This window comes from Lithobates pipiens, unplaced genomic scaffold (assembly GCF_037356315.1).
Source record: "Lithobates pipiens isolate NorthernLeopardFrog02 unplaced genomic scaffold, aLitPip1_a1.2 Scaffold_28, whole genome shotgun sequence".
Classification (NCBI taxonomy): Eukaryota; Metazoa; Chordata; class Amphibia; order Anura; family Ranidae; genus Lithobates; species Lithobates pipiens.
Genome location: NW_027507789.1, coordinates 120,584,840 through 120,610,937, shown reverse-complemented (window position 1 = coordinate 120,610,937; position 26,098 = coordinate 120,584,840).

The following is a 26,098-nucleotide window of genomic DNA, read 5'->3' as shown; positions in this document are numbered from 1 at the left end:
TGACGTCACTCCCGCGCATGCGCACGGGAGTCGCGCCTCGCAGCTCCGTTGCTGTCATACGGCGAAGCCGCGATGACGTCACTCCCGCGCATGCGCACGGGAGTCGACAAATTTGGCAAATCCATTCTTGGATTTGCCGCATTTAGTGCGCCTGCGCGCCGCTGTCTACGGCGCATGCGCCGTAGACAGCGGTGCCCATTTTCGGGCAAATATCTCCTAAACCATATAGGTTTAGGAGATATTGCTTGGACCTACAGGTAAGCCTTAATCTAGGCTTACCTATAGGTCCAAGTTGTTTGGAAGGGTTTACTTCCCTTTTAAGGACTGGTATAGGTCCAAAATATATAGGGTTGAGGTGCACTACTGCTGACTGCTGCCCTACTCTGCAGCAGTCCTTTATCAGTATAGGGACTGAGAGTTTTGTCACAGGGTCATTTAAAAAAATGACAGGCAGAGGAAGAGGCAGGCCGCAGGGTTGGTAGGGGTAGGGCAGGAGCAACAGGCTTGAGCCAAAGTGGGAAGTTGCAGAAGGTGCGTTCAATTATTTAAAGGATGCACCAGACTTGGTTGAATGGCTCACTCAGCCTTACTCTTCTGCACCCTCCTCATCCTCTCGATCTGCACCCTCTTCTTCACTCTCTGCTATGTGCACCCCCAAAGACACTACCACCAACAACACCACCACCACATACCTTCCGCTTGAGTCACAGGAATTATTTTCCGATCCATATCAAGACATTTCTGATGCGCAGCCACTCTTGGCATTGGATCAGGAAGAGGAGGTAGCAACAACCGCCACTCAGCAGTCTGACGACAGTACCCAGATCAGCCCAAGAAGGAGGTTGGTTCCCGGTGTTGCTGCCTACTCCGAGATCTCTACTTATAGCGGTGGGGAAGGTGACGTTGATGATGACGTGTCTAGTGATGTCACGTGGGTGCCCACAAGAGAGGAAGAGGAGGGGAGTTCAGAGGGAGATATGGACTAGCAGATAGGGAGAAGAAGCAGGAATAACTTACATTGCACAGGAGGGACAAAGCAGACTGCTAAAGTATCAGGAGCGAGTCATCGACCATGTACGGTCACATCTGGCGCTCCCAGGACGCTGGCACATGGCTCCGCAATGTGGGCTTTTTTAAACGTGTCCGCTGCTGACAATAGCGTTGCCATCTGCAATCTTTGCAGTCAATGCATTAGTCGCGGTAAGCTCAACACTCACCTAGGGATGATCGCCTTAAGAAGGCACATGAGCTGCCATCACCGAGCCCAGTGGAAGCAACGGAACACACAAAGCCAAACTCCAGGTTCTCACCGTCCAGCCTCATCTTCTACTTCTCCTTCTCCTTCTCCTCTCTCCTCACAATTGTCCTTCACTCCACCTTCCATCACGCCAAGCTCACGTTTCTCTGCAAAAAGGCAGGCTTCCATGGGCCTAATGTTCGAGCGTAAAAAAATGATGACGCCGGATAACCCTCTTGCCCAACGGTTGACGGCTGGCTTGTCAGAACTGATAGCCCGCCAACTACTGCCATATAAACTGGTGGATTCGGAGGCCTTTCGCAAATTTGTGGCCATTGGAACACCACAATGGAAGGTCCCAGGAAGGAAGTATTTCTCAGAGAAGGGCATCCCAGAGCTATATGGCCATATTCAGCGGCAAGTGAATGTATCTCTGGCACACAGTGTCGGTGCCAAGATACATCTTACCACAGACACGTGGTCTAGCAAACACGGGCAGGGAAGGTATATCACTTTTACTGCCCACTGGGTGAACCTTCTGACGGCCGTCAAGCATGTAACCCGTGGCACCCGTGTAGATTTGGTTTTACCGCCACGGATTGCATGCAGGCCTGGCTCTTCTTCTCCTCCTCCTCCTACTCCATCCTCCTCCCTCTCCTCCTCGACTGACTCCTCCTTTTCCGCTGCTAGTGTCTCTTCCGCTGCACCGCCCAAGCTCCCCAGAACCTATTCGACATGCCAGGTGAGACGTTGCCATGCCTTGCTGCGTCTGTTGTGCCTGGAAGCCAAGAGCCACACTGGCCTGGCACTCCTTTCAGCTTTGCGTTCACAGGCAGATCAGTGGCTAACACCACTCAATTTGACAGTTGGTAAAGTGGTGTGTGACAAGGGTGCCAATCTGCTTAGCGCATTGAAACAGGGCAAAATTACGCACGTGCCATGCATGGCACACGTCTTAAACTTGGTCGTGCAGCGATTCGTTGTCAAATACCCTGGGGTCCAGGACATCTTGCGGCAGGCAAGGAAAATCTCGGCCCATTTCAGATGATCTTACACGACCATGGCTCACCTTGCTGACATTCAGCGGCGACACAATCTGCCGGTCAGACGTCTTATTTGCGATTGCCCGACGCGATGGAATTCAACCTTCTATATGCTTGATAGGCTGCTCCAGCAGAAACGTGCAGTTAACATCTACCTGTATTAACTCTGCGGCAGAACAGGTTCTGGGGAGCTGGGTTTTTTTTCACCGCGCCAGTGGCTGCTCATGCGCGACGCATGCAGACTTCTGCGGCCATTTGAGGAGATCACCAAACTGGTCAGTCGCAGCCATGGCGCCATCAGTGACATGGTACCTTATGCCTTCTTTATGGAGCGTGCATTGCGTCGTGTTATTGATCAAGCTGTGGAGGAGCATGAGCGGGAAGATGAGGAATTTGCAATGCTGGATGAATTCCCGGGGGGGGGGGCTACTCTATCTGAGACAAGTGAACAACAGGAGTCTGAAGAGGAGTCAGAGGAGGATGGTGCCGGGGCAGATGAGGAGGAGCAAGAAGAGCATGCTTTAAACCTTTCTGGGATCCCTGTTGTTGTGCGTGGATGGGGAGAGGAGAATGAAGAGGGCGACATTATGCTGGATGATGAGCAGGAACCAGGCCACCACACCGCTTCCAGTTTAGTGCAAATGGGGGCCTTCATGCTCCAGTGTTTTAATAGGGACCCCCGTATAAAAAGCATAAGGGTCAAGGACCAGTACTGGGTGGCAATGTACTTAGACCCCCGGTACAAACACAAAATGGCGGAAATGTTACCACCGCCACAGAGGGCTGTCAGAATGGAGCACTTCCAGGCCTTGCTTGGAGAAATGCTGCATTCTGCTTTTGCGTGCGCTGGCAGAGGAGCAATTCCCCCTCCCAGAGAAGGAGTTGCGGGTACCAATCCAACAGTGCCTGCAAGAAGAGGCCGGTTTGAAGATGTGTTGGTGACTTCTGATATGAGGTCATTCTGTCAGCCGACCCATCGACAGGTGTCATCCGGATCCAGCATCAGAGAACGCCTAGACTGTCAGATGTCCGACTACATCGGGTTAACGGCCGATGTGGACGCTCTGAGGAGTGATGAACCCCTGGACTACTGGGTGGGCAGGCTTGACCTCTGGCCAGAGCTTGCCCAATTTGCAATCGAACTGTTGGCTTGCCCCTCGTCCAGTGTCCTGTCCGAAAGGACGTTCAGCGCAGCAGGGGGGATCGTGACCGATAAGCGTACTCGCCTAGCTCACGACAGTGTTAACTACCTCACATTTCTAAAAATGAATGAGGCATGGATCTCGGAGGAATTCAACACATGTAACCAGTAGACCATGTATATGTCTATAAACAATTTTTTTAATCGAGCACACAGATCTTCTTTCTTCATTTGGCTCACTTCCTTGTCCAAAAAAAGCACACCGTACTATATGCCCGTACCCTCCTGTTTGAAGAGGTTGAGCGGTGTCATATTTCTACTGGGGCTGCTTATTATGAGGGGCTCCCACCATCCTTGTGCTGTGCTGACTTCCTCCTGGGGCTGCTTATTATGAGGGGCTCCCACCATCCCTGTGCTGTGCTGACTTCCTCCTGGGGCTGTACCTCTGCTGTGCATATTATGAGGGGCTCCCACCATCCCTGTGCTATGCTCATTATGAGGGACTCCCACCATCCCTGTGCTATGCTCATTATGAGGGGCTCCCACCATCCCTGTGCTGTGCTGACTTCCTCCTGGGGCTGCTTATTATGAGGGGCTCCCACCATCCCTGTGCTATGCTGACATCCTGGGGCTGCTTATTATGAGGGGCTCCCACAATCCCTGTGCTGTGCTGACTTCCTGCTGGGGCTGTACCTCTGCTGTGCATATTATGAGGGGCTCCCACCATCCCTGTGCTATGATCATTATGAGGGGCTCCCACCATCCCTGTGCTTTGCTGACTTCCTCCTGGGGCTGCTTATTATGAGGGGCTCCCACCATCCCTGTGCTATGCTGACATCCTCCTGGGGCTGCTTATTATGAGGGGCTCCCACCATCCCTGTGCTGTGCTGACTTCCTCCTGGGGCTGCTTATTATGAGGGGCTCCCACCATCCCTGTGCTATGCTGACATCCTCCTGGGGCTGCTTATTATGAGGGGCTCCCACCATCCCTGTGCTATGCTGACATCCTCCTGGGGCTGCTTATTATAAGGGGCTCCCACCATCCCTGTGCTGTACTGACTTCCTCCTGGGGCTGTACCTCTGCTGTGCATATTATGAGGGGCTCCCACCATCCCTGTGCTATGCTCATTATGAGGGGCTCCCACCATCCCTGTGCTGTGCTGACTTCCTCCTGGGGCTGCTTATTATGAGGTGCTCCCACCATCCCTGTGCTATGCTGACATCCTCCTGGGGCTGCTTATTAGGAGGGGCTCCCACCATCCCTGTACTGTGCTGACTTCCTCCTGGGACTGCTTATTATGAGGGGCTCCCACCATCCCTGTGCTATGCTGACATCCTCCTGGGGCTGCTTATTATGAGGGGCCCCCACCATCCCTGTGCTATGCTGACATCCTCCTGGGGCTGCTTATTATGAGGGGCTCCCACCATCCCTGTGCTGTGCTGACTTCCTCCTAGGGCTGTACCTCTGCTGTGCATGTTATGAGGGGCTCCCACCATCCCTGTGCTATGCTCATTATGAGGGGCTCCCACCATCCCTGTGCTATGCTCATTATGAGGGGCTCCCACCATCCCTGTGCTGTGCTGACTTCCTCCTGGGGCTGCTTATTATGAGGGGCTCCCACCATCCCTGTGCTATGCTGACATCCTCCTGGGGCTGCTTATTAGGAGGGGCTCCCACCATCCCTGTACTGTGCTGACTTCCTCCTGGGGCTGCTTATTATGAGGGGCTCCCACCATCCCTGTGCTATGCTGACATCCTCCTGGGGCTGTACCTCTGCTGTGCATATTATGAGGGGCTCCCACCATCCCTGTGCTATGCTCATTATGAGGGGCTCCCACCATCCCTGTGCTATGCTGACTTCCTCCTGGGGCTGCTTACGGTGCAGGTGTCAGTGCTGTATATCACGGTGCTGGTGTCAGTGCTTTATGTCACGCTGCTGATGTCAGTGCTCTCTATCACGGTGCTGGTGTCAGATCACTCTATCACGGTGCAGGTGTCATTGCTGTATGTCACGCTGCTGATGTCAGTGCTCTCTATCACGGTGCTGGTGTCAGATCACTCTATCACGGTGCAGGTGTCATTGCTGTATGTCACGCTGCTGATGTCAGTGCTCTCTATCACGGTGCTGGTGTCAGATCACTCTATCACGGTGCAGGTGTCATTGCTGTATGTCACGCTGCTGGTGATCATCTCCTGCACCCTCTTCTTTGCCTACCCTGACCTTCCCTCTCCTCCATTGCCTTCATGCGCTCCACAGTCCTGAATTGTCACAATTTCACATATAAAAAAAGAATGCTTGTAGTTGTCGATCCCAGATTCACCTCATACATGTGTTATGTCATTGGCCATGTGGTGGGACTATGTTTGCACAGCTAGTAATTATTTTGTGGCTGCAAATTTGACCTGTAGGTTTGCAAAGTTCGCCTCCCATTGAAGTCAATGGGGCCCGCCGCGAATGTTACGGTTCGCAAACTATCGGCCGCGTTCGCGGTCCGCGTTCGCGAAACGTCCCGTCGGAAGTTCGTCCATCACTAATCACCAGCACAGCAGTCAGCAGCAGTGCACCAGGACCCTATATATTGTACACCTATACCAGTCCTTAAAAGGACTTTTGTGGACCTAATAGCTAGAGATTTGTGTCACTATAGTCTGTTCCTGCTCCAAACAGCAACCTCTCCATACACTGACATAAGACAGAATGTAAAATGGCCGCCAGATCAGGTCTATTTATAAGGTAGGGGGAATGTCCAATTGTCCATGTGCTGAAATGTCTCAGTTGGCTGCCCCCATGATGGATGCGTCATCATGGGTCAAAGTTCTTTCACAATGTAAACGCATATGTCCGCCGGGCGAACAGCTCCAGAAATCCGCCGGTTTGGCCAATCGCGAACACGCAGAATTTGCTGCGAACCGACCGCCGGGCGAACCGCAAGGCCATCTCTAATCACATGTGGTCAGAAGGGGGCAGGGTCACTCGGTTACATCACCAGGTAGCCCCGCCCTTGCCTATATAACCGCTGTCAAAGCGAAGAGACAGCAGTCACCAGGAGGTGAGTCCGTCGGGTAGCGTGATTGAAGATGGATGAACATCACGGGACACTTTTTTTTTTTTTTTTTAATAAAGGAATTGTCAAAAACTGTCTTTTGTGATTTTTACTTTTTGACACTTTTTTGGCGAATGGGTAGGGGTGCAATGTATTCCCTGTTGCTTTCAGCAGGTGTAGCACCCACTCACTGTGACCCATTTAAGGGAAAGGCAGCACTTTGCTAGCGGCCTGCAACTGCGTGCAAAGTGGAGTTCAAGGGGTTAAAGCAGATTGTGGTTCACCACCTCTCCAATTCTTCCTGCATGTGCAGGTGTGACAGCATGGTGACTCCAACCACCCATACAGCCAGACCCCATGAACCTGGAAGGAAGACCAGGGAAGATGTAGGCTCTGTCAGAGGGCTTCGTTGTAAGGTGAGTATTTCATAATGTGCCAGTATGTGATGCATACTAGCACATTATGCAATTGCCTTACAAGGGAACGTTTTTTATTTTTTCACTGCTGCAGTTTACAACCGCTTTAAGTTGGTACATGTATTTTTTATTCAGATCCCTGCGATGGGTTCTTGCATCTACATAAGTGATATGGATACAGGAATCCCCCCTGCTAGGACATAGTATTCTGACAGCGGGGACTCTCCACAAGCAGAATACACTGATTAGTGCTGCAGCTGATTGGCTGCAAGAACAAGGTTTCCAGTAGTCCTGTCCAAGAGAAGCTGATCTAATAATTGACTTCTGTCTTACAGGGAAGTTTACACATAGATTGAAATGTATCCAGTCCCTGGTGAATGGGACAAATCTCAATCTGTGTTTACCCAGCTTTACCTTATTTCTTGCTCTGCTCCCTCTACTGCTGTGAATGTCCCCCTTAGCTTCTGTGTAAGGTACTGGATGTGGTCCCACTCCAGCCTCTCCATCATACCATACAGGTTTAATGTCTCTGTATGGTATTTGAGTGAAGAAAGGGAGCTCGGAATCATTTAAGTGAAAGAGCATACCCCTCCTCCCCCCACACGCAAAGATGGACTTTTTTTTTTAAACGGAAAAGTTTTATTAATGAACTAAGCATATACATAATCCATTTGTAAAACAGTGAGGTGTGCGATACATCAAACCAGCAGGTATACAGACAGTCATATGTACATAGCTGGTCAAAACAAAAAGAAACATGCAATAGCATAGGGGTTAAATGTCAAAGTACACAAATGCCGCGTACACACGTAGTGGACTATCCGGCGGGACTTCCCGCCGGACTGTCCACCGGACTTTCCGAACGGGCTACTTGCCCACACACGGCACTTTTTCAAAGGACTAATACGGCATACTAAGTCCGCCGTACTTTTGAAATGAACGGACTCGCCCACACACGCGGAAGAAAGTCCGCTCATTTTGAGTACGTCTCTAGGTAGGCGGGGCCCGCGAAGGAGACGTCGCTGGCCCCGCCACCTGGTATGGACTTAAAGGGGAACCCCAACGCCGAAAAAAATCGGCGTGGGGGTCCCCCCCAGGTCCACATCAGACCCTTGTCCGAGCACGCTACCCGGCCGGCCAGGAAAGGGTGGGATGAGCAAGGGCCCCCCCTCCTGAGCCGTACCAGGCTGCGTGCCCTCAACATGGGGGGGTGCCTTGGGGAAGGGGGGCCTCGCGGCCCCCCCACCCCAAAGCACCTTGTCCCCATGTTGATGAGGACAAGGGCCTCTTCCCGACAACCCTGGCCGTTGGTTGTCGGGGTCTGCAGGCGGGGGGCTTATCGGAATCCGAGAGCCCCCTTTAATAAGGGGGCCCCCGGATACCGGCCCCCCACCCTATGTGAATGAGTATGGGGTACAATGTACCCCTACCCATTCACCTGTGGAAAAAAGTAAAAATAAAACACAACACACAAGGGTTAAAATAGTTTATTGCACAGCTCCGGGGGTCTTCCGTCTTCGGGGGTCTTCTCGCCAGACTCCTCCGCTATCTTCTGCTGGCTCTTTAGCTAGCGGAGGAGCCCGGCTTTCTTCTTCGCCGCCGCCCTCTTCTTCCGACTTCGGGGGTCTTGTCCCCCTCTTCGGTTCTTCTTGCCGGGCCACCGCGTCTTCTTCTAGATCTTTTACAGGCAGTGGCCTGGTCTTCTTTTTTTTTTTTTTATTAGTTTTTATTAAAGAGAAGGAGTACATACAAGTCATCGCATACATAACAACAGAGGAGCGGTACAACCAGTAAGCAACAACCACCCAAAGAAAAACTTAGACTCCAACATGAGTAGCTCAAAAAATGTACATGACTCCCCTCAAGTTTAACCAGAAGAGGAAAAAGAGAAAAGGAAAGTCCAGATAGAAGGAAGAAAGCAGGGGGGGGGGGGGGTCCCAACCGCCAGACTGATAATTCAGAAAATAAAACAGGATATACATATCTCATCAAAACAAATCAAAACAAAACCCAAACATGGCTACAGCACATTACACAGGTCGGGATACCATATCCGCATACGGAGGTGTATACTTAAAGGCGACCCAGCAGGCCCATATCTTTTTTGCAAGGTCAGACTTGCCTCTCAGGCCGCGTACACACGGGCGGACTGTTCGCCCAACTTTGTCCGCTGAACAGTGTTTGGGCGGACAGTCCGCTCGTGTGTGGGCTTTCAGCGGACAGTTTCAGCGGACAGTTGGACGGACAAGGTTTTTCGGAATTTCCGAAAAACTGTCCGCTGAAACCTTGTTTCAGCGAACAGCCCGCTCGTGTGTAGGCTTGTTCGTCAAACAAAGTTGCGCGCATGCTCAGAAAGGATTTTCACGCCGAAAGCTATAATGCAGTGTATAGGACGTTGTATTTTTCGTCCCGTCGTACGTGCCGTTCACGTCATCGCGCACGGTTTCAGCAAACTGTTCGTCCGTCGTGTGTGGCCATGTCCGTCCATGCTAAGTTTGAGCGGACTGTTTGCCGAAACTGTTGGACGGACAAAGTTGGGCGAACAGTCCGCGCGTGTGTACGCGGCCTCAGAGAGAGTGTCATGTCTTCCATGTAGTATAGGTGATCAACTTTGAGCAACCAGCAACGGAGCGTGGGAATCTTCCTCTGTTTCCAATATCTCGGGATAAGAGTCTTTGCCGCATTGAGGAGATGGGGCGTAATAGAGCGTTTATATGAGCCTGCTGGCTGACCCGAACAGTGAAACAACACATGCCATGGATCATTAGGAACCTCCCGACCCTGAATTTGCTGGATCCAATATAGAACTGCGAGCCAAAACGGGCGTATTCGTGGGCAGTACCACCAGATGTGAGCGTGTGAGGCTCGCTCACCGCACTCTCTCCAGCAGAGCGGTGAGGTCTGGGGGAAAAACCGGTGCAGTGTTACAGGCGTATAATGCCACCTGGTCAGGAGCTTGTAGGACATCTCAGCTGTTCTGGCGGACCCCGAAGTGGCGTGCGCCCTGTGAAGAATGGTAGATACTTGGGCAGGAGTGAGTTCCTTATCCAAATCCAGCTCCCAGTTGCGGATAAAAGTAGGTGTCCTGTGAGATTCTAGGGATATCAGCAGGTGGTAAAAATAGGAGACGGGTCTCTCCACAGGTAAGGCACCTGAAAAAGCAGATTCCAGCGGTGTAAGATCGGACACGGAGCGTAGTGGTTTAGGAAGAGATCGAACAAATGCCGACAGTTGACAGTATTTCCACCGATCCATGAATGAGATAGGTGACTCCCCCATAATGGTGGGGAGAGGGAGAACCCCGGAGGGGCCGGTGAACTGATGAAGGAGAGTCTTGTCCCTGAGGCTCCAAGGGACACGTGAGCAAGGTCCCATATTACCAGGTGGAAAATAGTTGTGGCCTGACAGAGACAGCAAAGGTGAGTTATAGAGCCCGGAGCTTTTTTTATACAAAGAGTCCCATACTGCCAGAGAAGAGGTCGTTAGAGGTGAAGAATCGGTAGACAAAGCCCTATATTGCTTTGGAAGCCACATAAGGTTAGAAAGGTCAGTCCCACCCAACATCATTTCCAGCTCGACCCACAACTTAGTATTTACACTATATTTCCAGTCTGAAAGCCTGGCCAGCACAATGGCCCGGAAATAGAGTCGGAAATCCGGCACCGCCAGGCCCCCCGCGCTCCGTGGGCGCATAAGCAGGGACCGTGGGAGTCGGGGTTTCCTCCTATTCCAGATATACCTGTAAACCATCGAGTGTAATATAGTGAAGAAACCCACCGGCACCCCGAAGGGGATCATTTGCAGCAAGAAGAGCACCCTGGGCAGCAGGTTCATCTTCACTACCCCAATCCTACCCATCCAGGAATGACCTAACTGGGACCACTTCTGGAGGTCTGATCTAAGCGTATTAAGAAGCGGGAGAAAATTGGCCCGGAAAAGAGCAAGTGGATTGGGCGTTAGGTAGATATCTAAATATTTCAGGCGCCGTGTCTGCCAAGTGAAGGGGAAAGATTGTTTAAGATTCGTTGCTACAAGGGGAGGGACCGTTAAATTTAGAATTTCAGATTTAGACATATTTATTTTGAAATTAGAAACCCTGCCATAAGCGGTATATTCGGCTATGAGGTTAGGGAGAGAAATCAGGGGCTGTTGCACATAGAACAAAATATCATCGGCATAGGCCGCATATTTGTGTTCCGTCCTACCCACTAAAACACCGTGTATGTTCGGGTTACGACGGACAATAGACAGGAAGGGTTCCAACGATATTGCGAATAGTATGGGCGAAAGCGGGCAGCCCTGGCGCGTACCGTTATGTAGAGTAAAAGGGTCACTGAGAGTACCATTAACCCGCAACTGGGCCGTGGGATGACTATAAAGAGCTATAATTTGCGATCTGAGGGCAGGGCCGACCCCGAGATGAGACAACGTCGCCATAAGAAACTCCCAGTCCACCCTGTCAAATGCTTTCTCAGCATCCGTGGAAAGCAACAGGGTGGGCTGGGACCGACGCCGTACAAGCGACATTAGTGTGATGGTGCGTAGAGAATTGTCGCGAGCCTCTCTCCCTGGTATAAAACCCGTTTGGTCCCGTGTAATCCATTGTGGGACCAGAAGCAATAATCTATTCGCGATTGCCTTAGCGTAAATTTTGGCATCAATGTTAAGCAACGAGATAGGGCGATAGCTTGCACAATCGGCCGGGTCCTTCCCGTCCTTAGGTATGACCGTAACATGGGCATGAATAGTCTCCGGACGGAGAACACCGCCGGACAAGGTCACATTAGCGTAATTAGAAAGGTGGGGGAGCAACTTATCCGCATAGAAGCGATAATATGCCACTGAAAGGCCATCTGGGCCGGGTGCTTTGCCCTTCGCCATATCTCGTAGTGCTCTCAATAATTCCGTCGATGTAAATTCCCCTTCCAGAGCAGCGAGGGCCACAGCGGGGAGCTGAGGGAGGGCAGCTCGGTCCAGATACTCCTGAATGAGCCGCCGCCTATCGTCCCCCTCGGAATCTATGCGGCGGACATGATAAAGATGCTGGTAGAAATCCTTAAATTCCTTAGCTATCTGAGGAGTTGCGTAGGCCATGGACCCCCCCGGGGTTCTAATTTTAGGTATAAACGCAGCGGCTCTCTGTCGCCTAATGGAAGCAGCTAACAGCCTACTAGGCCTATCCCCCCACTCGTAAAAGCGCTGGGCCACCAGCCTCGATCTAGACTTCTGCTCCAAGTGTAGGAGGGACTTCAGGGATTCTCGCTTCGCTGTAAGGGTGTGTAAAATGGGGACTGAGAGGCTCCGCTTATGAATCCTCTCTAGGCTCCTAATCTCCGCAACCAACTTAAGCTGTTGTGCCAACCGTTCCCTCTTCTTCCTGGCCCCCAGTTCAATAAGTTTACCCCTAATAAAGGCCTTGTGCGCTTCCCACAGCACGCCCGGGGAGATCTCGCTACACATATTAGTCCGAAAATAGAAATCCAACTCCTCACCCAAGACCTTCCTGTCTGCCTCCTCGGATATGAGGCATTCGTTCAGCCGCCAATTAGCAGCCTTGGGCGGCAAAGATTCAACCTTAAGGGTAAACGAAGTCGGAGCATGGTCCGACAGGGGAGAGGTTTCAATGGCCGACTTAACTAGGAGTGGCAGGTGCTGGTGGTCAAGAAAACAGAGATCAATTCTCGAATAGGTATGGTGCACCGGGGAGAAAAAGGTGAAATCACGTTCGCGGGGGTGCGCGATCCTCCAGGTGTCCATCAACTGCAGCTCATGAAGTTTTGTGCGTATACATTTCAACTGCTTATAGGACAAGGGCGAACTCCTCCTGGAAGTGTCCAGAGAAGGTTCCAGAGCCGCATTGAAGTCACCCGCCAGGACCACACAACCCCCCGCGAAGTCTCCCAGTTTAGAAAGTGTCGAGGCGACAAATGAAGCTTGGTGTCTATTGGGGGAGTAAAGAGTAGCCAGAGTGCATGACATGCTGCCCAGAGTGCCCCGGAGAAACAAAAAACGGCCAGCCGGATCACACAACATAGCATCTAACTTAAACGCGGTACCCCTCCGAAACCCGATGGCCACGCCCTTGGCCTTAGCAATATCCGAGAGGCCATAATACCAGGTAGGGTATTTGGGGGAATATAATTTAACGGAAGTGGTGTGGGTGAGGTGGGTCTCCTGTAGAAAAACCACATCACCTCGGAGACGGTTCAGTTCCCGGAACAATTGATGTCTCTTCCCAGGGGCATGAAGGCCCCTAACATTAAACGAGATAAAATTCACCGTAGCCATCGGGTCACAGAAAGGGGGCACCCACCGCCCACACCCCCGAACAGCAAAACAACCAAGGCAGATAGGACCCCCCCCACCCGGGGGAAGGAATTGGGCAGGGGAGGGACGGGGACGAGGAGGAAAACCAAAGGAGAGAAAAGAGAAGAGGGAGAGCGACAGATAGAGAAACAGAACAGTAGAAAGCAGAACAATAAAGAAAGCAGCATAGTAGCAGGACTAACCGCACGCAGAAAACTGCAGTGCAGAGGAGGGTCGCACGCCCAGCCCGCGATCCCCACACCCCCCCCCGCAAAGCGGGGCAAGGGCACCGGGACCCCGGGCAAGGCGGCACCCACCAAGAGGGGGGCGGCGGAAACCAGACCACCGAGGACAAACCACGCCATCGAGGGCCAGGGTCACGCCACGGCAGTCCGGCACCGGCGCCTCAGATAAACTCACGACATAAACATTCCCAGTAGAGAACATCTAATGAGGAAAATAACGGCAAATTGTAAATAACAGTGGTCCAAGCAGGGTCAATAAACAGGATTTAAGTCCAATCAGGAACTGACTACGGAGCCAAGAGGAAGGTGAGCAGGTTCAGGGACAAAGATCACAGGGGCCCACAGATGTGCCATAGGGCACGGCAAAAGCGCAGTCATCTGGCGGGTATAATCGGGGAAGGCCCCATAGATCGAGCACTGACAGGCATCCGGGTCTTCAAAAACAAGCAAAAAGAAAACATCAGGAACAGGGTAAAACAGAGAAGAACATCATCCCGATGTGGCAAAACACGAACAGCAAGGGAGGTAATCCAGAGGCCAAAAACCAAGTCAGTGGCAAGTACTAGGAAAACAGCATCCCGATTGCAGGATCCAAGACGTCCGCGAGGACCGGAGAGAGAAAGCAGAGCACACAGGGATAACCACACGTCGCGCCGTTCAGGGATGCACCTGGGATGCCAGATCCGCAGCCAGAGGTTTCCGGCCCGCTCTGTGCCATTGACGGTCAGGAAGCTTTGGTGGTGGCGGGAGGACATCAGTCCAACCCGGTAACTCAGGCACGTCAAGATTCAAGTCAGCACAGAATCGTGGTAAGTCTTCAGGGAACCTTAGGACAGAGGTCTTGCCATTGACCAAGGCGATTAAAGCTGCAGGGAAGCCCCACCGGTACCTGATAGAAGCTGTTTGCAGAAGCTCCGTGAGGGGACGCAAGGCTCTACGCCTATCCAAAGTCTCTTTGGCCAGATCCGGGAACAGGGTGAGAGAGGCGCCATGGAAATCAAACGGCGTGGCATCCCGGGCCTTCTTCATAATTAACTCTTTATCCGGATAATGATGGAGTCTACAGATAATATCTCGCGGGACCTCTGTGGTCATGGAGCGAGGTCGGAGGGCCCTGTGGACCCGGTCGATCTTCAACGGCGCGTCGGGCGCTCTGCCGAGAAGGCTGTTAAAAATGCCCCTGACTGAAGGCAAAAGGTCGTCGTCTCCGGTCGCCTCCGGAAGGCCACGGATCCGAACGTTATTGCGTCGGTTTCGGTTCTCCTGGTCCTCGATCTTATAGAGAGCCGTACGGTGGGCGATCGTAAGTTGACGGGTAGTCGTCTGAAGCGATCGTATAGCAGACGCATGTCTGTCCAGTCGTTGTTCCGTCTCCTCCACACGTACCAGTACCTGCGACAAGTCCGAACGGACCGCCGACACGTCTTTCCGAATCGCTCGTTCGAGGTTCAACAGCATCGAGGCGAGGTCGGCTTTAGTCGGGAGATCACTCACCCTGGTAGCTATCTCGGCAGGTCCGGCCAGGTCTCCCTCATCCTCCGATTCGGCCGAGGTGTCGGGCGAGCGGGATCTGCCTTCCGGCCTAGCTGAAGAGGTGGGACTGTGCACCGGCAACGTGCTGTGCGGCGTGCGGCCTAGGCCGTCATGGTCCGGGACATCCTCGGTCTCCGCGGCTAAGAAACGCTTAATGGTGCCTGAAGCTGAGCCTTTCTTGGGCAGGGACTTGCCCGTTTTCCTCCCCATGCTTGGGGTAAGCAGTAGTGAGGGGGATCTTGTTAAATCAGATCAATAAATCCGCGCCGATGCCGGAGCTCCCGCGAAGCACGTCCGCTCTAGTGCATCGCCAGGCCACGCCCAGTGGCCTGGTCTTCTGTCGCCGCCGTCTGTTCTTCTCTTCTTCTCTTCAGATGTTGCCTCGTCGCTCTCTCTGCTCACAATGACGGGGACAAGGCGAGCGGTGACTTATATAGGGACATTACTGGATGATGTCCCTATATAAGTCACCGCGCGTCGCGTCCGTGCCATTGTGAGCGGAGGATGCGACGAGGCAACATATGAAGAGAAGAAGAGAAGAACAGAAGACGGCGAAAGCGGCGACAGAAGACCGGAAGAGGGGGACAAGACCCCCGAAGAAGTACGGCTCGGGGGGGGGGGGGGGGCGCTCGCTCGTCCCCCCGTCGCTGGCCCCGTCTACCTGGAGACGCGCTCAAAATGAGTGGACTTTTCTCCACGTGGGAAAAGTCCGCTCATTTCAAAAGTACGGCGGACTGGCATACCAACGGCCGGATTGTCTGCCGAAATGCGAGTCCGGCGGGAAGATTGGAGTGCAAAAATACTTTCTAAGTCCGCCGTACTTTCGGGTAAAAAAAGTCCGCCGGAGGCTACACACGGGGGGATTGTCCGGTGGACTTGAGTTTGCCGGACTTTTCCACCCGATTGTTTGATCGTGTGTACGCTGCAAAAGTTGTTGTCTATAAGGCATCAAGCGAAGGGTTAATATAATCCATAAACAAATAAAAGGATGGACTTTTTTACCTTCCTGAAGTTGGGAAGTACTGTTATCATTCCTTGATGTTAATGCCCGCATTTTTTGCTAGGTTAAGAATTACTGGGACTTCTGAGGTGCTAGATACTGTAGATGTACATGTAGCACTGACCCCCGAAGGAGCTGCTGGTTTTATTGGGCTTACCGTTACCTCACTTGTTTGCTTCTCTGTCTTGGGGTTCCTGTGGTAGATGGCCCAAAGAATGTGGAAACTGACAATGAATCCTCTTTTGGGTTATTTATTTAGAACGAAACAGAGTCTCTCAATAAAGGGTAGAGGGTTAGGAGTGAGTTCAGGCACTTAGATTGCAAAAATGGAAGTCTTTAGAGAAAATCCAGAGAATAGAAACCGCTTTACAACTGGATTTAACAACCCCTGGACTGACCTCTCTCACTAGGCCTAGCAGCCGGTGCGGTGCTTTGACAAAGTCTCTGCCACAGATTTTTGAGATACACTTGAGCATTACTGAGGGATGTGGATAAATTTAAAGAACAGACATACGGTACCAGGTTCTCTCAGCCGATCCGGCGATACTATATGAGTGTTGATCCAGGTTGCGTCCTTCAACTAAACTCCAGTCTCCTCCAGAGAAATCAGCCTTGTGCACGGCCTTCTCCGAAACTGTCCCCCCCGGGGTTCTTCAGTTGCTGGGCCTCTCCCTTCAGATGAGAGGGCACCGGACCACCCTTGGATCAGTAGGCCCCGAAAATTCAATCTGGCCTGTCCCTGAAGTTGCGTCGCCTTGGGCCAGCCAGCTCCGAGACTCAGGATGCATGGTTCCGCACCCCAGGCCAGGAGGGCCATGGGGCTGGGTCAGGAGGACCACCAGAACCAAACAGACAGAAAATAAGAACCCCCGCCAACGTGGCGTCGGTACCTTAAATACCACCCCTCAAAATGCACAGCAGGAAAACGCTCCCACTGGTCTGATTCCGAGAGAATAGTGGCATTCAATGCACCTAGCTAGACTGCGTTTCTACTCTTGCTGGCGGTGACAGCGACACCTGCGGTCAAGGAGAACCCAGTGCAACCCAGCTGGACTGGTACTGAGACCAGATATTTGGGAGAAAAATAGTCCCAAAACCCAACTGTGGATTCAGGCCCATTAACTTTTCAAAAACCTTAGCGCTTGCTCGTCAGGAGCTAGCGCTACATACAGTATTTAACGTACACATTATATCTTACTAAAAAAAGAATGATTTTAAAGATATATTGTGTATGTTGAATATATATATGTAGAAGTCCCAGTACTTCCTAACCTGTTCAAGAATGTCACTTTTCTTTCAGTAAACCTTACCTGCAAGGTGCAGGACAGGTCTACAGCACATATCAGCATAGTGTAAAAGGCAGAGAAGGTTGGGGCTCACATGTGGAGAAGATGCATGCTGCCCTAATTCATCTCAGATCTTCACTCTGCCCCAGGGACTGCTGTGCAGGGGTAGGAAGCAGTGCTTCTGTGTGCTGGGCAGGAAGCAGTGCTCCGGGGTGTGCTGGGCAGGAAGCAGTGCTCTGGGGTGTGCTGAGCAGGAAGCAGTGCTCCAGGGTGTGCTGGGTAGGAAGCAGTGCTCCAGGGTGTGCTGGGCAGGAAGCAGTGCTCCGGGGTGTGCTGGGCAGGAAGCTGTGCTCTGGGGTGTGCTGGGCAGGAAGCTGTTCTCAGGGGTGTGCTGGGCAGGAAGCTGTGCTCTGGGGTGTGCTGGGCAGGAAGCTGTGCTCTGGGGTGTGCTGGGCAGGAAGCTGTGCGCCAGGGTGTGCTAGGCAAAAAGTTGTGCTCCGAGGTGTGCTGGGCAGGAAGGAATGCTCCGCGGTGTGCTGGGCAGGAAGCAGTGTTCTGGTGTGTGCTGGGCAGGAAGCAGTGCTCTGCGGTGTGTTGGGCAGGAAGCAGTGATCTGGGGTGTGCTGGGCAGAAAGCTGTGCTCTGGGGTGTGCTGGGCAGGAATCAGTGCTCTGGGGTGTGCTGGACAGGAAGCTATGGTCTAGGGTGTGCTGGGCAGGAAGCTGTGCTCTGGGGTGGGCGGGGCAAGAAACAGTGCTCTGGGGTGTGCTGGGCAGGAAGCAGTGCTCTGGGGTGGGCAGGGCAGGAAGAAGTGCTCCACGGTGTGCTGGGTAGAAAGCAGTGCTCTGGGGTGTGCTGGGCAGGAAGCAGGGATCCGGGGTGGGTGGGTCAGGAAGCAGTGCTCACGGTGTGCTGGGCCATAAGCAGTGCTCTGGGTTGTGTTGGGCAGGAAGCAGTGCTCTGGGGTATGCTGGGCAGGAAGTAGTGCTCTGGGTTGGGCTGGGCAGGAAGCAGTGCTCATGGTGTGCTGGGCCGTAAGCAGTGCTCTGGGTTGTGTTGGGCAGGAAGCAGTGCTCTGGGTTGTGCTGGGCAGGAAGCAGTGCTCTGGGTTGTCCTGGGCAGGAAGCAGTGCTCTGGGGTGTGCTGGGCAGGAAGCAGTGCTCTGGGTGTGCTGGGCAGGAAGCAGTGCTCTGGGGTGTGCTGGGCAGGAAGCAGTGCTCCGGGGTGTGCTGGGCAGGAAGCAGTGCTCTGGGGTGTGCTGGGCAGAAAGCAATGCTCTGGGTTGTGCTGGGTAGGAAGCAGTTCTCTGGGGTGTGCTGGGCAGGAAGTAGTGCTCCGGGGTGTGCTGGGCAGAAAGCTGTGCTCTGGGGTGTGCTGGGCAGGAAGCAGTGCTCTGGGGTGTGCTGTACAGGAAGCTATGCTCTAGGGTGTGCTGGGCAGGAAGCAGTGCTCTGGGGTGTGCTGGGCAGGAAGCAGTGCTCCGGGGTGTGCTGGGCAGGAAGCAGTGCTCTGGGGTGTGCTGGGCAGAAAGCAATGCTCTGGGTTGTGCTGGGTAGGAAGCAGTTCTCTGGGGTGTGCTGGGCAGGAAGAAGTGCTCCACGGTGTGCTGGGTAGAAAGCAGTGCTCTGGGGTGTGCTGGGCAGGAAGCAGGGATCCGGGGTGGGTGGGTCAGGAAGCAGTGCTCACGGTGTGCTGGGCCATAAGCAGTGCTCTGGGTTGTGTTGGGCAGGAAGCAGTGCTCTGGGGTATGCTGGGCAGGAAGTAGTGCTCTGGGTTGGGCTGGGCAGGAAGCAGTGCTCATGGTGTGCTGGGCCGTAAGCAGTGCTCTGGGTTGTGTTGGGCAGGAAGCAGTGCTCTGGGTTGTGCTGGGCAGGAAGCAGTGCTCTGGGTTGTCCTGGGCAGGAAGCAGTGCTCTGGGGTGTGCTGGGCAGGAAGCAGTGCTCTGGGTGTGCTGGGCAGGAAGCAGTGCTCCGGGGTGTGCTGGGCAGGAAGCAGTGCTCCGGGGTGTGCTGGGCAGGAAGCAGTGCTCTGGGGTGTGCTGGGCAGAAAGCAATGCTCTGGGTTGTGCTGGGTAGGAAGCAGTTCTCTGGGGTGTGCTGGGCAGGAAGTAGTGCTCCGGGGTGTGCTGGGCAGAAAGCTGTGCTCTAGGGTGTGCTGGGCAGGAAGCAGTGCTCTGGGGTGTGCTGGGCAGGAAGCAGTGCTCTGCGGTGTGCTGGGCAGGAAGCAGTGCTCTGGGGTGGGCAGGGCAGGAAGCAGTGCTCCGGGATGTGCTGGGCAGGAAGCAGTGCTCCAGGGTGTGCTGGGTAGGAAGCAGTGCTCCAGGGTGTGCTGGGCAGGAAGCAGTCTCCAGGGTGTGCTGGGCAGGAAGCTGTGCTCTGGAGTGTGCTGGGCAGGAAGCTGTTCTCAGGGGTGTGCTGGGCAGGAAGCTGTGCTCTGGGGTGTGCTGGACAGGAAGCTGTGCGCCAGGGTGTGCTAGGCACGAAGTTGTGCTCCGAGGTGTGCTGGGCAGGAAGGAATGCTCCGCAGTGTGCTGGGCAGGAAGCAGTGCTTCGGGGTGTGCTGGGCAGGAAGCAGTGTTCTGGTGTGTGCTGGGCAGGAAGCAGTGCTCTGCGGTGTGTTGGGCAGGAAGCAGTGATCTGGGGTGTGCTGGGCAGAAAGCTGTGCTCTGGGGTGTGCTGGGCAGGAAGCAGTGCTCCGGTGTGTGCTGGACAGGAAGCTATGGTCTAGGGTGGGCGGGGCAAGAAACAGTGCACTGGGGTGTGCTGGGCAGGAAGCAGTGCTCCGCAGTGTGCTGGGCAGGAAGCAGTGCTCTGGGGTGGGCAGGGCTGGAAGAAATGCTCCACGGTGTGCTGGGTAGGAAACAGTGCTCTGGGGTGTGCTGGGCAGGGATCCGGGGTGGGTGGGGCAGGAAGCAGTGCTCACGGTGTGCTGGGCCATAAGCAGTGCTCTGGGGTGTGCTGGGCAGGAAGCAGCGCTCTGGGGTATGCTGGGCAGGAAGTAGTGCGCTGGGTTGGGCTGGGCAGGAAGCAGTGCTCCCGGTGTGCTGGGCCGTAAGCAGTGCTCTGGGTTGGGCAGGAAGCAGTGCTCTGGGTTGAGCTGGGCAGGAAGCAGTGCTCTGGGTTGTCCTGGGCAGGAAGCAGTGCTCCGGGGTGTGCTGGGCAGGAAGCAGTGCTCTGGGTGTGCTGGGCAGGAAGCAGCGCTCTTGGGTATGCTGGGCAGGAAGTAGTGCTCTGGGTTGGGATGGGCAGGAAGCAGTGCTCACGGTGTGCTGGGCCGCAAGCAGTGCTCACGGTGTGCTGGGCAGGAAGCAGTGCTCTGGGTTGTGCTGGGCAGGAAGCAGTGCTCTGGGTTGTCCGGGGCAGGAAGCAGTGCTCCGGGGTGTGCTGGGCAGGAAGCAGTGCTCTGGGTGTGCTGGGCAGAAAGTAATGCTCTGGGTTGTGCTGGGCAGGAAGCAGTGCTCTGGGTTGTGCTGGGTAGGAAGCAGTTCTTTGGGGTGTGCTGGGCAGGAAGTAGTGCTCCGGGGTGTGCTGAGCAGAAAGCTGTGCTCTGGGGTGTGCTGGGCAGGCAGCAGTGCTCTGGGGTGGGCTGGACAGGAAGCTATGCTCTAGGGTGTGCTGGGCAGGAAGCTGTGCTCTGGGGTGGGCGGGGCAAGAAGCAGTGCTCTGGGGTGTGCTGGGCAGAAAGCAGTGCTCTGCGGTGTGCTGGGCAGGAAGCAGTGCTCTGGGGTGGGCAGGGCAGGAAGCAGTGCTCCAGGGTGTGCTGGGTAGGAAGCAGTGCTCTGGGGTGTACTGGGCAGGAAGCAGTGCTCTGGGGTGTGCTGGGCAGGAAGCAGGGCTCCAGGGTGTGCTGGGCAGGAAGCAGTGCTCTGGGGTGGGCAGGGCAGGAAGCAGTGCTCCAGGGTGTGCTGGGTAGGAAGCAGTGCTCTGGGGTGTACTGGGCAGGAAGCAGTGCTCTGGGGTGTGCTGGGCAGGAAGCAGGGCTCCAGGGTGTGCTGGGCAGAAAGCTGTGCTCTGGGGTGTGCTGGGCAGGAAGCAGTGCTCTGGGGTGTGCTGGACAGGAAGCTATGCTCTAGGGTGTGCTGGGCAGGAAGCTGTGCTCTGGGGTGGGCGGGGCAGGAAGCAGTGCTCTGGGGTGTGCTGGGCAGGAAGCAGTGCTTTGCAGTGTGCTGGGCAGGAAGCAGTGCTCTGGGTTGGGCAGGGCAGGAAGCAGTGCTCCAGGGTGTGCTGGGTAGGAAGCAGTGCTCTGGGTGTACTGGGCAGGAAGCAGTGCTCTGGGGTGTGCTGGGCAGGAAGCAGTGCTCTGGGGTGTGCTGGGCAGGAAGCAGGGCTCCGGGGTGAGCAGGGCAGGAAGCAGTGCTCATGGTGTGCTGGGCCATAAGTGGTGTACTGGGCCATAAGCAGTGCTCCGGGTGTGCTGGGCTGGAAGCAGTGCTCTGGGTTGTGCTGGGCAGGAAGTAGTGCTCTGGGTTGTGCTGGGCAGGAAGCAGTGCTCATGGTGTGCTGGGCCGTAAGCAGTGCTCTGGGTTGTGCTGTGCAGGAAGCAGTGCTCTGGGTTGTGCTGCGCAGGAAGCAGTGCTCTGGGTTGTGCTAGGCAGGAAGCAGTGCTCTGGGTTGTGCTGGGCAGGAAGCAGTGCTCTGGGTGTGCTGGGCAGGAAGCAGTGCTCCGGGGTGTGCTGGGCAGGAAGCAGTTCTCCGGGGTGTGCTGGGCAGGAAGAAGTGCTCCGGGTGTGCTGTGCAGGAAGCAGTGCTCTGGGGTGTGCTGGGCAGGAAGCAGGGCTCCGGGGTGTGCTGGGCAGAAAGCTGTGCTCTGGGGTGTGCTGGGCAGGAAGCAGTGCTCTGGGGTGTGCTGGACAGGAAGCTATGCTCTAGGGTGTGCTGGGCAGGAAGCTGTGCTCTGGGGTGGGCGGGGCAGGAAGCAGTGCTCTGGGGTGTGCTGGGCAGGAAGCAGTGGTTTGCAGTGTGCTGGGCAGGAAGCAGTGCTCTGGGTTGGGCAGGGCAGGAAGCAGTGCTCCAGGGTGTGCTGGGTAGGAAGCAGTGCTCTGGGTGTACTGGGCAGGAAGCAGTGCTCTGGGGTGTGCTGGGCAGGAAGCAGGGCTCTGGGGTGTGCTGGGCAGGAAGCAGGGCTCCGGGGTGAGCAGGGCAGGAAGCAGTGCTCATGGTGTGCTGGGCCATAAGTGGTGTACTGGGCCATAAGCAGTGCTCCGGGTGTGCTGGGCTGGAAGTAGTGCTCTGGGTTGTGCTGTGCAGGAAGCAGTGCTCTGGGTTGTGCTGCGCAGGAAGCAGTGCTCTGGGTTGTGCTAGGCAGGAAGCAGTGCTCTGGGTTGTGCTGGGCAGGAAGCAGTGCTCTGGGTGTGCTGGGCAGGAAGCAGTGCTCCGGGGTGTGCTGGGCAGGAAGCAATTCTCCGGGGTGTGCTGGGCAGGAAGAAGTGCTCCGGGTGTGCTGTGCAGGAAGCAGTGCTCTGGGTTGTGCTGCGCAGTAAGCAGTGCTCTGGGTTGTGCTAGGCAGGAAGCAGTGCTCTGGGTTGTGCTAGGCAGGAAGCAGTGCTCTGGGTTGTGCTGGGCAGGAAGCAGTGCTCTGGGTGTGCTGGGCAGGAAGCAGTGCTCCGGGGTGTGCTGGGCAGGAAGCAGTGCTCCGGGGTGTGCTGGGCAGGAAGCAGTGCTCCGGGTGTGCTGGGCAGGAAGAAGTGCTCCGGGTGTGCTGGGCAGGAAGCAGTGGTCTGGGGTGTGCTGGGCAGGAAGCAGTTCTCCGGGGTTTGCATGGCAGAAAGCAGTGCCCTGGGTTGTGCTGGGCAGGAAGCAGTGCTCCGGGGTGTTCTGGGCTGAAAGCAGTGCTCCGGGGTGTGCTTAGGGTTGCCACCTTTTCTTCTAGTCAAACCCGAACACTTTAGTGGCGTGCAACAATTTTTTTATAGTATAAACTATACATATATTTTGCTATTGAATAACATTTCTAATCATATGAAGTTAATAACAAGAATCCCCCTTTACATCAGAGTCCACAGAGTTCCCCTTTTACATCTGAACTCAGAGTTCCCTTTCACTGTAAGGAGGAACTCTGCAGGCTCTAATATAAGTGATGCTCTGGGAACCCTGATCTAAGGTTGAACATTGGGAACCGTGATGTACAGAGAGGCCTCTGATGTAAGGGGAAACACTGTGGCCTCTGGTGTAAAGGGGAACTCTGATGTGCTCTGAGAAGCCTGATTTGCCTTAGTGTACTTACTCAGATGCAGGAGAGAGAAGGGGGAGACTTCAGTCACAGACTGGGATGGCTGGTGAGCTCACTCACCCCTTGGCACCTTTCATTCAGATGTATCTGAGGCTGCCGAACTTCAAATTTCTGGCCCCAACTTTCCTTTTCTGAGGCACAGCGCCGGGGATTGGAGTGTGGGCAGACACAGAGGGATAGGGGTGGGGGGGGGGGGTGCAGATCGAGCCCTCTCTCCTCTCCCACCTGTGTGTGTGTTGGGGGTGGGGAATGGTTGTTAGTGCTGGCTTTGGGCAGTGTGAAAGAGTGTAACAGACACTCTAAGCTTAAACAACTGCAGCCAGCAACCCTGCTGGGAAGTCATAGTCCAGTCTAAATAAAATGTCCAGGTTTCAGGCAGTCTGAAACCCGGACACATGATTCCAAACCCGAACTGTCTGGGTAAATCCTGGACAGGTGGCAACCCTAGGTGTGCTGGGCAGGAAGCAGTGCTCTGAGTTGTGCTGGGCAGGACGCAGTGCTCCAGGGTGTGCAGGGCAGGAAGCAGTGCTCCGGGGTGTGCTGGGCAGGAAGCAGTGCTCCGGGGTGTGCTGGGCAGGAAGCAGTGCTCTGGGTTGTTCTGGGCAGGAAGCAGTGCTCCCTGATAGCAGGTGATGGAGTGATATTCAGCTGTCAGGGATTCTGTAGCCGGAACTACAGAGACAGTATCGGAAAATGCGGCTGCCTGCTTGCTCACTCCACGGCCAGTGACTGCAATTCTGACAGGAATTTTACATTCAACTGATAAATCACACTGGCAGTGCTATTAGTTAGCAGAGGTGCCGAACTGGAGTTGCCACACATTGTGACAGTGAAAAAACCCTGGAGTGGGCCTGGGAATTAGGGTGTACCCAGGCACACCCGACACACCCCATGCGCACACCCCCTGCGCACGCATATGCTTGGGATACTGTGAGTGTAGTGCAGAGCAGTAAGGGAACTACCGCCATAGCGACCCATGCGGGCGCTATGGGGCGGGTGCGGGCTGCACCGTGTGACACCCGCCAGAGGGGTGATGCGCTAACACTGCTCGCTGTGCCTGAGGGACACAGCAGCATGGACCGAAGCCGCCCCCCCTCCACTCTGTTTACTTCCACAGAGGAGGAGGAGCCTGCGCTCAAGGGATACACACTGCTGTGTATCAGCGCTGTTCTGAGGTATGTAAGGGGGGCGTCTATACTGCTGGGGGGGGGGGGGTCTGCACTGAGGGGGAGTCTGCACTACTGAGGGGGAGTCTGCACTGCTGGGGGGTCCTGCACTGAGGTGGGTGTCTGCAATGCTGGGGGGGTCTGCACTGGGGGGGGGGGTTTGCACTGAGGGGGATGTCTGCAATGCTGGGGGGTCTGTAATGCTGGGGGAGTCTGCACCGAGAGGGGTGTCTGCACTGGGGGGGGGGTGTCTGTACTGGGGGGGTCCTGCACTGCGGGGGTGTCTGCACTACTGAGGGGGGTATGCACTGCTGGGGGGTCCTGCACTGAGGGGGTGTCTGCACTGAGGGGGTGTCTACATTGGGGGGTGGTCTGCACTGGGGGGGTGTCTGCACTGAGGGGGGTGTCTGTACTGCTGGGGGGGGTCCTACACTGAGGGGGGTGTCTGCACTGAGGGTGGGTCTGTAATGGGGATGTCTACACTACTGAGGGGGGTCTGCACTGAGGGGGGGGGTCAACGCATACGTGACTAGCACCCGCATATGAAAACGGTGTAAAACCACACATGTGAGGTATTGCTGCAATCGGTAGAGTGAGAGCAATAATTCTAGCCCTAGATCTCCTCTGTAACTTAAAACATGTAACCTGTAGAATTTTTTAAATGTCGCCTATAGAGATTTTTAAGGGTAAAAGTTTGTCGCCATTCCACGAGCGGGCACAATTTTGAAGCGTGACATGTTGGGTAACAATATCATTATCTTTCACAATATAAAAAAAATTTGGTTAACTTACCGTTGTCTTATTTTTTAATTTAAAAAAGTGTATTTTTTCCAAGAAAAGTGCGCTTGTAAGACCGCTGAGCAAATACGGTGTGGCAGAAAGTATTGCAGCGACCATCATTTTATTCTCTAGGGTGTTAGAAAAAAAATGTATAATGTTTGGGGGTTCTAAGTAATTTTCTAGCAGAAAACCTGTTTTTAACTTGTAAACAACAAATCTCAGAAAGAAGCCTGGTCCCTAAGTGGTTAAAGTCCATTTAATAGGGTTGTAAACCCTCATGGGCTTTCACCTTAATGCATTCTATGCATTAAGGTGAAAAACCTCCTGTGGTGCTGCATCCCCCCCAAGCCCCCGTTTTACTTACCTGACCCCGAACCTTCACTCGTGTTCTGTCGAAGTGCCTGCTATTGAGAAGTGCCTGGGATGTACTACGCATGCGCCGCACGGAACAGCACAACAGCTGATTTGCCGATCAGCTGGGCTGACGTAACCAGGGAGCATGAGCACATTGTAGGAGGTATCTCTCAATGGGTGATACCATTTCAAATTTAACCACTTGCTTACTGGGCACTTAAACCCCCCTCCTGCCCAGACCAATTTTCAGCTTTCAGCGCTGATGCACTTTGAATGACAATTGCGCGGTCATACAACACTGTACCCAAAAAAAATTTT